We start from the raw sequence: 11,489 nt of genomic DNA on the forward strand, positions 1-11,489 counted from the left end.
AAGGCTATGTATGCTTCTAAACAAGAAGTATAAGATGGGAAAGAAAAGAGAAATAGGAGAATTATCAATCAAGCATAAAGACAAGAATTATAACCTTAATACTCAAATAAGACAGAATTAAAGAAATACTCTCATATACACATCACTATTTACTAAAATATATAAAAGGATCAAAGCCTAAGGGAGATGGGCAGGAAATCCCCCCTGAGCTGAGGAGCTACTGACAACAGGTGGCTTCTGGGAGGGCAGCCAGTTTTCTTAAAGGCTGTGGCCCCCAGGAGGTCAGCCAAGCTTCAGCTAATGGTCACACATCCAGTAGCACATGGGCAACACAAGCTAGCCCTGATGGGAAGGAGGATATTGGGCAAGTAGGGAAGAGGATAGATCTGGGAGGAGCTGGATGGGTGAATAAAATCACAACACACTGTATGAAATTCTCAAAGGTCTAGTAAAAATTATTAGATTGTACTTGTTTTTTTTCATTTTTTGTTTGTTTGTTTGTTTTGTTTTGAGATAATGTATTACTGTCTGGCCTGGGACTCTTTGGGTAGGTAAACTAGGCTGACCTTAAACTCAGACATCGCTTACCTCTGCCTAGCTGTACTTGTTTTGTTTTCACACAGGGTCTCTTCTATGTAGCCCTGGCTTTCCTGGAACTCACTAACTCACCATGTAGACCAAGCTGGCCTTGAACTCACAGAGCTCTGCCTGCCTCTGCCACCTGAGTGCTGGAATTAAAGGCCTGTGCCACCACACCCAGCTCTGTACTTGCATGTTTTAAAATATAATTTAAAATAGGTATGCCTAAAACTCACAAGGCTGAAAAATAGAATATAAGCATATCCTATACAAATGCTAATAAAAATAAACCATACAGAATATGACACTGAATAAGATCACATCTAAAGCAAAAGGTATTAGTAAAGATGAAGGCCATATTTTGTAACCGTTTTTTAATTTATTTATTTTTATATGCATTGTTGTTTTGCCTTCATGTATATCTGGGTGAGTGTGTCAGGTCCCTGGAACTGGAGTTACAGACAGCTGTGACCTGCCATGTGGGTGCTGGGAATTAAATCTGGGTCCTCTGGGAGGGTAGTCAGTGCTCCTAACTGTTGAGTCATCTCTCCAGCCCCCATACTTTGTAATAATTAAGGTGGGAAATTCTTCTACAAGATCTGCCCAACATGGTGGCACATGCCTTTAATCCAGCTCTCAAGAGGCAGAGGCAAGCAGATCTCTGAGTTTGAGGCCAGCCTGGTCTACAAAGTGAGTTCCAGGACAGCCAGGGCTACACAGAGAAACCTTATCAAGAAAAAGAAACAAAAACCAGAAAGTCAATGATATAGTTCAAAATTTAGTATGAATATACTTAATAAAACTAACAAACTAATAAATGTAAGGTACTAAGAGAAAATTCTTTTGTTGAGATACGTTAAAAACAACCAGCTTTGGGGACAAGAGTGGGACAAGATCCTCATTTGTAAAGTTTGCCAGTTTTCCTTGTAAAGCTTGTGCTGGGGCAAGTTTCAAGTTGCCAATGCAGTTTCTAAGTGGGAAGTGCACCCTGTCATAGTTATGCCTAACTGATAAATCTCTACAGCTTTGAGACAGTGGGAAATAAAAAAAATGCAGTAAAATAATTAGTAGATTAATCTTTTTCTTTTTTGGGGGGGGAGGGTAGCAAGGTCTTATGTAGCTCAGGCTGGCCTCAAACTCCCTATGTAGCTGAGGATGGCTTTGAACTCGTGATTCTTCTGCCTCTGCCTCTCAAATGGGATTACAGGCACATGCCGTCATGTGCAGTTTACACCCTGCTGAGGACCTAACCCAGATCTTTGTGCAAGCCAGGCAAACATCACACCAAACCAGCTACATCTCCAGCCCCTGTAACTTGCTTTTAGCACAGCGCATTGAACTTGCTGTAGCTTCACTGCTTTGCATCCCTGGGGTTGAGATTACAGGTGTGCAGCCCCACGCCTGTCTTAAAATAATGTTTAGACACACAATTTCATGTGGAAAAATGACCATGTGTGGCAGTGGGCTATCCAAATTCCTGAGAAGATGTCTTAAAAATGGGCCCTTGTGAGTTAGTCTCTGCCTACTGTATTGACTGACAAATATTGCAAAGGGGGTTTCTGTTATTAGTAAAGGGAGGCTGAATGGTAAATAAGCAAAAGAGATGTCCCTCATAAATAAGAGTAAGATTTCAATGAATGTAAGAAATTGGCTATATTGTAGATTAAAGACATTCAAAATAAAATTTTGATTCTTGCCAGAAATTGTTTCCAGAGAAAATGTGTAAGAATTAGAGAGACACAAAGACCTTGTATATGCTTACCTCTTAAGGTGTCAAGAGGTAACAGCTCTTAGGCATTTCAGACCTGAAGTGCTGGTGAATACACAATGGCTTAGAGACCACACCTGTGACCCTGAACAGTGGCCTTCAAACATACTGTTCATATTATAACCTCTGAGTGGAGACCAGGCTGTGCCTGCTAAGTCATTCCTTGGTGTGCAAAGGGTAGCTTTCAGCCTGCTTTTCCCTGAGTGGCTGATCTTTATAAGCAGCATTGACTCCATTTTAAATACAAATGCTGAGAAAGAATGACTCTGCCCCTTGTTTATGTAAAGAAACAAGCACCATGTGGCACAGTGATGCCTAAATTACTCACTGAAGTAAAATACTCTCACCTATGAACCTGTGAAAGTCAGGAGCACAGGAAAGCCATGGCACATCAAGCCTGTGTTAGAGAGGACCTTGCCCAGTAATGATGTGGGAGGTCCTTCTGTATGCTATGCCATGAATATATGTTTCTCTTATTGGTTGATGAATAAAGATGTTTTGGCCAATGAACAGGCAGTATGTAGTCAGGCAGGAAGTATAGGCTACCTGACTAGGAGACTGTTGGGAAGAGGAACGCAGAGAGTAAGTCACCATGGAAATACCATGTAGCTATAGAGGAAGAAATGCCTGGGCATCACCGCAAAGCCAAGACCACATGGAGATACACAGATTAATAGATTAATAGTAATGGGTTAATAATTATGAGAGAGCTAGCCAATAAAAACCTGAGCCATCGGCCACACAGTTTATAATTAATATAAACACCTGTGTGTTTATTTGGGACTAAAAAGCTGTGGACCAGGAGGGACAGAAACTTCTGTCCACACAGTAAGACACTCTTCATGGGAAAGTCAGTTTATTCTTCTCTTTCCTTTCATTTGAACATAATGACGGCCAATGCAGTGTTCCAGACACCTACAAATATATATATTTGGTTTCTCAAGCACCAGGAAGTGGGTCCCTCCACTTCCATCACTAATTCTTTATTGCTTCCATCAAGGAAAGCTGAAAATAGTATGCAAGGAAGAATCCAGTTTGTCTATGCCCAACTCTCAAGGAGCACAACGGAATGTCGAGGACTAGACTGAGGACTCCATAGTTAAGAGCCGTGGAGCTGACTCGAGGCGGACCTGGGTTTGGTTCCCAGCACTCACATGGTGGCTCACAGTCATCTGTGATCCCAGTCCCAGAGGATCTGACACTCTCTTCTGGCCCCCAAGAGCACCAGATATGAACTCGGTGCACAAACATACATGCAGGCTAGCCCTCATACACTTAAAATGAAATAAAATAAATTTTAAAGAGAATCAGAGAGCTCTTCTGATTATCCCCTTAAGATCCTGAAAAAGAGAATCGGATTCCTGAAGGAGTTGGGGGCCGGGGAAGTGGATTAGGGTAAGCTCAGAGAACAGCATGTGAACTGAAAGCCCATCACAGATGTTGAAGAGGAACAGAATTTTCTTGCTCAACTTAAGAATAACATGTCCTGTTAAATCTGATATTCTAGGGTGTGAATTCTGGCACATGTATTCATTTAATAATCTTACTAAACAGACCTTTGTTTTTAAAATAAGGCTAAAAGTTGGTGATTCCAAAGCAACTAGCTATGGTGTAGGAATGTAGCTCAGTTGGGAGAGAACTTGCCTAGCAAGCACAAAGCTCAATCCCCAGCCCTGAATGAAACAGGCATGGTGGTGCATACAGCAATGCCAGCACTCAGGCTAGAGGCAGAGGGAACAGGAGTTCAAGGCTGTCCTCAGCTACCTTGTGAGCATGATACAAGCCTGGGCTACATGTGACCTGTCTTAAAACAGCAACAATAAAAAAAACTAAACAAAGCAAATAAAAAAACCTAAACAAAGCACAATTACTTTTGAAATTGTAGAATTTATAAAATTATGGTCATGTAATTCAATATTTAATGTAACATGATATGTCATCTATCTATGTTGTTATTGCTAAAATCAAATCTTTGCAAGATATTCTGGCTACTTATCTGCCTCCTTGAGATGAGCTTACATCTTTGTACTGATGCCAATTTTTATGAATATGATTATTGGAATGATGCTATGTTATTCTGTCTGCTTTAAAAAGCAGTTAGACATTAGAAGAATCAGTATTAATTAAATTGAATCTCTGTCATTTCTCAGAAAGAAAAAAAGAGAAAATTCTTTGCTGACACATGATCCTGATGGAGGCCAAAGGCACTGAGTATGCTAAGTTTCTGTGACAGAAATATCCCCACCACTGCGCCCAGACCCCTGAGGGTCTCTGCATTGGTGAAATGGAAGCAAACTTATGGTGAGCAGTGGCTCTGCTTAGGGGTTCACACATCTGACTCTTCAGAAATGGTGGTGGATCTGAAAGGTCATGTTCTTAGGGAAAGATATCTCATTAAGTCGTTGAGATGGCAGAACCTAGAGAGGTTTTAGCACCTCCGATCACCTCCAGGCACTTGCCCTTCCTTCAAAACTTTAAAAGCAAAGGCTTTGAACGAATGGACATCGTCCTGCGAAGGACATCATACTTACTCCTGTGTCAGAGTGCTCACTGGGGAGACCATATATTTGTGCTGTGGGGCTTAGTGGGGGTGGGGAACACAGACCAAAGGTCCAAAGGGATGGTGGAAGAAAGGGTGAAGTCATCAAGCAGTCAATCCTCTGGTCCAGCCACTCAGAAGACTACAAAGTGGCTCTGGGCAGAGGTCCTAGGGAGGTGTTTAACTAACATCCTATAGGTCTGAAGCACAGTGTATAGCAATAGACCTCTGGCATCAGAGTCGAGTAAGAACTGAAGGAGCCCAAAAGGTACCCACAACCATCCTTCAGTGCACCCATCTGTGAAGAAACCCTTAATAAAGCTCCATGCTATGTTCCCCATCCAGGTAACTCTAACCTGGAACCATACAGGATGCCGAACCAGGTTGACCCAGCAGTCCACCTGACTCCTTTAGTTAAATATAGAATACTTAGAAGTGATTATTCACATCTTAGGGGAGACTGCACATTTTAATCATAATTACATGATAAATATTTCATGGTATATATCTTTGTCATATAATTAGGTATAAAAAATGTAATCTCAAAAAGATGCTAAATAATTCATGCTGCTGAGGATGTAAAGCCATGGCTGAAATACGGTTAGAAGGTTACTCAGGATCTTCACACAGGGTCTCCCACACCACAATCCTCCTGACAAGCCCAAGCTGTTCCCACAGCTAAACCACTGTCTTACGAAGCTTGTCGGGGTAAATTTTGCTTCAAGAACAAACTGACAGCATTATTTCAACATCTTCCTCCCTTCGAAATTACCATACATGTATATATTATCAAAAGCAAAAAAAAAAAAAAGCGTGGGAGGGGGGATAGGAGGGGTCAGATTACTGACTGTTCTTCCAGAGGACACAGGTTCAATTCCCAGCACCCACATGACACCTTATAACTGTCTATAACTCAATAGGATCTGATACCCTCACACAGACATGTATGCAGGCGAAACACCACCAGGGTCCTCAAACACACACTGTCCTGAAATGCTACATCCAACTTTGAGTGTTTTGTCTGCATGTATGTCTACACCACGTGTGCACCTGGTACCCACAGAGGCCAGAAGAAAGTGTCAGCCACCCCTGAACTGGACAGTTTTAGCAGTCACATGGGCAATAGGATTCAAACCCAGATCCTCTGCAAAAACAAGAGCTCCTAACTTCTGAGACATCCCTCTAGCCCTATCCTGGAAGTTTTTTAATGAGCTCTGTCGTCATGCTTTCAAGAGACCCAGTTACTTCATGGCATACACATGGCAGACCAAAGCCAGCCCAGACTTTGTGGGCACACAAATCGGCTTTTTTAGCCATCGACACCCACCACCATCTGAAATAAACAGCCCAATAGTGTCTCAAGCCTCCATTTCAAAAACTACCAGCCAAGTTTTGCAGCAGACAATAAAAGTAATAAAGATATTGGAACACAGAGGGAAAGAAGAGCCTATGCCCAAATCACCTGGATCAGTAGCCAAGAGAAGACCATTAACAGCTCAACCACCATCACAGTTGTGCAGCTGGGGAGTTATTAGACTCCTGTGGAAGACCCCTGATATTCTTTACCAGCAAGTAATTGCCAATGGTGAACGACTATATAATTGTATTAGAAGAATGGTGACGGCTTCTTCTTCTTCTTCTTCTTCTTCTTCTTCTTCTTCTTCTTCTTCTTCTTCTTCTTCTTCTTCTTCTTCTTCTTCTTCTTCTTCTTCTCTTCCTCCTCCTCCTCTTCCTCTTCCTCTTCCTCCTGTTTGTTTTGTTGAGACAGGGTCTCTCTACATAGCCCTGTCTGTATGTCCTGGAACTCACTATGTAGACCAGGGTGGACTCAAACGCACAGAGTTCGCCTGCTTTTGCCTCCTGAGTGCTGGTGGCATACACCTGTAATTCTAACACTCAAAAGGCTAAGGCAGTAGAGTCACCTTGAATTCAACAGCAGCCTGAGATACGTAGTAATACCCTGATTCACACAAGTGCACACACACAGATATTAAGTGTTCAACTTTGTTTTTCCAGGCAGTGATTGTACTGATCAAATACTGCTACTACTAGTGTACATTACTATCTATAAATAATTCACTACTTGGGAATTAAATATATCCCTCTTATGTCCACTTGCTTTTACTCTGGTCAATTTATCACGTATTCTGGGGTCTTTTAAATTTATTATGGGGGGAGGTAACGTATGTGGATGTGCACGTGCCATAGCCCACATGTGGAGGTCAGGGGACAACTTTGTGAGGTCAGTTCTCTCCACCTTTGCCTGAGCAAACTCAGGTCATCAAGGCTTTGCAGCAAGCAGGTAAGTAGGCAAGTGCTTTTAACTGTTGAGCTATCTCACTGGCCCAACTCTGTTTCACTCGAGTTCAAACAAATGACATTTCTCTCATCATTTGACAGTTTCAAATGACTGCTTCAAAAGTAAGTCCTGGATAATGACTGGCAGCATAGGCATGTTATTGCAAAGATAGGTAAAGCAAAAGCCAAGTCCAACGGAGACTGGCACACATTCTCTTAGAATAGTTAAAATAAGCAGATTGATTAGGAGCCATAATGACCAGGTGGCACAATATCCCTAAAGGTGCAGCACACACACCTTGGTGGTAACCAATAACTCTCTAATTTGAACTTGCCTGCTCAACAAGAGGGGAAGCATGCCTGGCAATAGAAACCTAGTGTTGGGGAAGTCTTATGTCAATAAAGCACTGTCTGGCCTATAGGGAATCTAGATGGGAGGGACTAGGAGTCCAGGAGAACTCTGGGAAGGAGAAACACAGGGAGTTCGAGATGTAATGCCATGGGGTAGGAGCCCGGAACTATTTCTCCGGTAAGAGAAATACTTAGATTAATAATTATGGGGTAATTACTTAAGTCAGAGCTAGCCAGTAAGAAACAAGCAAGGCCAACAGCTTCATAATTAATATAGCCTCCTGTGTGTTTATTTGGGACTCATGTGGCTGTAGAACCAGGCTGGCAGGAAGGCTCCTCTCAAGGAAAGCTTCTCTTTACAACCTAGTCAATGACTTGGGGCTAGTGAAGCCATGGATCTTGGAGAACCTAAAACCATCATTTTACTAAACCAGCATGATCCATAACTACATTTTAAACACACCCCACATCAAGGAAACTCTCATTACAAAGGATGGAGGCCATTACAGAAAATCACAACTGGTCAAAATGCAGGGTTGTGGAGCCCAGTCCCAAATGATGTATCTACCACACAACTCCTACTCTTAAGGCTCAGGGATCACTGCGGAGAGGTGGGGTGTTTGGGGAGGGGAGTGGAGGAAGGGCAGCAGAAAGGTTATAAGAACCAGAGGACAGAGTTTTATGTGAGATTGTGTATCCTAGAAATGTTGGAAAAGCTATGCAGTCTCGCCAACATGGCTGCCTAAAGAGATCTGAACAATGCTAATGTGGAAAGGGAACCGCTCAAGGGGCCTCAGCCCTACACAAAGAACTACAGGCAACTAAGGAATGCGGAGAGCAGAAGACATAGTCTTCCCCGGGGAAGAGCACACCCATTGGTTACCCATTACCAAATGGTCAGCCCTGAAAGCATACATCCAAGTAACACATGGGCTGAGCAGGTTGTACTCATATATTTAGGACTACACATACACACATACACAACAATTGAAAAAGAAGCCATGAATATGAAAGAGATCAGGGGATGGAATGCAGATAGGCAGTTGTAGAAAGGAAAGGGGAGAAATGGTGAAATTATATTATAATCTCAAATAAATAATGAACAGGCTGCCAAGACACCAGGTACAAGCTCTGGAAGGGCAATGCTCATATAAACTTCTGTAGTGACTGGAAAGGACAAAGTTCAACCAGTGAACAGCAGCAAAGGACAAGCTATTAGTTGGTATGCCTGTCCTCGATTTCCAGAATTACCTTTATGTTGGGGTCATGTGGAAAGCTCAGCTCCCTGATACTACCTGCATGCTCAGTGAACTACAGTAACTTGAAGCTGTGCATTGCTGCTGTTCCAAACTAGGGTATTCCTCCAAGTGGAAAACACCAGTACCTGTGTGCCACAGTAAGATCTGAAGGTTTCTATCCGGCAACTCTGGGAATGCTGTGTCTCAGCAGAGAAGATACTGTAATATTACACTGAAGATAAATTGGGCTCTTTAAGAATACATGGCTGGTGCTAAGAAAATCTCCAAGAGCCAAGTATTTTGAGAATTATAAAGTGATGTTATAACAAGGTCAAGAGTCTAAGGTACAAGGGTTTTAAATTACTGCAATAGCCTGTAACAGAGTCCTATAAAGGGGACAAAGGTACTTCATTCCACTGGCCCAGTAAACCGGTGGGTATGATTTGTACCGCCTCTTCAGTTTTGTGTTAACCACACAGAACTGGTCAGAGGTGAACAAATATTTCTTGAGAAATTAGTTAATGAAATAAAGCACAGGATGAACCTTTGGTTACTTAAGTCTGACAAATAGTACACTGAAGGTCACCGAAGCATTTCCTTTTCCCTTTGCAAGGCAGGTAATTTGGGAACTCATACTGTTAGCCAGGGATGTATTCAAGGAAAACAAAGCAACAAAATGCAATCAATTGCTTTTCATTTAAAGTAAGTTCTGAAGACCAGTTGCCACATCATGAGTTATATTCAATGAACAAACTCATATCATGATTTCCCAGATACAGACCTCTATAAATTAGTCCATTTTTCACCTTCAGATTTTTTTCTTTCCCACCTCAGCACACAAAACTAAAAAGCCAGTACCCTATAGCAACCCCAGGCCAAGTTCTGTGGGCATCCTTTGAAAATGAAAGCCCTGTTTCAGCACGCCACTGATCAAGGGGAAAGTGCCTTTGTACTCAGTGCCCCAATTGGTATTTGTGGCCATCGGGAGCAGCCGCTTTCATTTCTCTTAGCGCTTGTTCCAAAGCAATGCAGCCAGGTGCCATTCTGAAAGGAAACGTCTCTAACTACCCCTAATAGCTTAGGTCAGTACCTCCCCAAGTGAAAGATGGGGTGCCCTGGGACATTTCAGAGGCTAAGGTGGGGAAGTCAAAGGACACATTCAAACCTGAGGTGTGTCTACTTCTCCGATGACAACACAGGCATCATTTTAATAGATACCACACCACCCCGGTTAACTGGGTACGGCAACCTGTACATTCTTCCTGGGGGAACAAGAACCTTCGTTAGGATATGAGGTTTTCACCCTTGAAACTGCCATGCCTTCATTACTGCAGTGGACTGAGTTCCTGAGAAATCAGTGGCTCAGCCACTCCGTCACACAACCTTGCTGCTGCTACTGGGTCGAGCTGTTTATACCCTCCACTACATCATAGTAACAAAACCTGATGTTGGGTGGGGACAAGTTCATTCTGGAAGAAACTATAGCATATATGCAAACTGAAAAGTCAAAGTATGTACTGTGTATGAATCTGTGAGCCTATGTGTAAGAGGGTGCAGTACCAAAAGATACAATGAGGCTTCATATGTGCAGTCACTTCAAAAGCAGAATACTGAACACTTTCAAAGCCAGAGGATGGTTTATGGATGGGATCTGGGACTTTTGCTACTTCGGTTCATGTTTTTAAAATATGCAGGTATCCTTAATAACTAGGGAGCCAATAATTACTTAAGAACCACCCTTGTTTTATATTATACAAAAGAATTAAGTCAGTTGACCAATTAACTATTTTTTTCTTTTATGCTGGAGACCAAACCCAAAGTCTCATGCACAGTAGGTAATTGCTCCACCACTGAGCTACACTCTCAGCCTGGAGTCAATGTTTACCCAGAAGGAGGGGATTTGCACCAGGACTGTGGCTGGCACACTCTAATAAAGTGTACATACTTGTTTTATTTTTTATTTATTTATTTTTTGGGTTTTTCAAGACAGGGTTTCTCTGTGGCTTTGGAGGCTGTCCTGGAACTCGCTTGGTAGTCCAGGCTGGTCATGAATTTACAGAGATCCACCTGCCTCTGCCTCCCGAGTGCTGGGATTAAAGGCGTACGCCACCAACGCCCGCCTAAGTGTACATACTTGTTCATAACGCTGTAAACTCAGGGTTTCCGCCACAATACATATGGAGAGATGAAGACTGAGAAAGGACTTTGGCTACTGATGCAGGGAATTAGACGCTACAGCCAGAGCGCAAAGCTCAACTCCAAGACCCACACTCTCTGCCCCAGGAAATAGATTTGATTCTAGAGCAGTGAAGTCCATACTGCCCAGGCTTGAAGATCAGCTCTACAATACTGAATGAACTAACAAAGCACCTTTGTGTCAACATCCCACAACTGCATTTGAAGTGTACTGAAGGGACACTGTCTACATCATTCAGCAGTGCTAAAGGCAAGGGCACAGCGAATGAGTGGCTCGCTGGTGATAAAGGCAGCTGGACCAAGCCTGAGTTTAATCCCCAGAATTCGCATGGTAGAAGAACTGACTTCCATGAGCTGTCCCATAGCTTCTCCTGTGCCATGGAACCCACACACAGATGATAAGTAAATGTGTGGTGTACACTTTTAATCCCAGCAGTAGGGAGGCAAGGACAGGTGGATCTCTGCAAGTCCAAGGCCAGCCTGGTCTAGAGTAAGTTCTGGGACAGGCTCCAAAGCTACA

The sequence above is a fragment of the Mesocricetus auratus genome, unplaced genomic scaffold, assembly GCF_017639785.1.
Source record: "Mesocricetus auratus isolate SY011 unplaced genomic scaffold, BCM_Maur_2.0 Super-Scaffold_4256, whole genome shotgun sequence".
Taxonomy (NCBI): domain Eukaryota; kingdom Metazoa; phylum Chordata; class Mammalia; order Rodentia; family Cricetidae; genus Mesocricetus; species Mesocricetus auratus.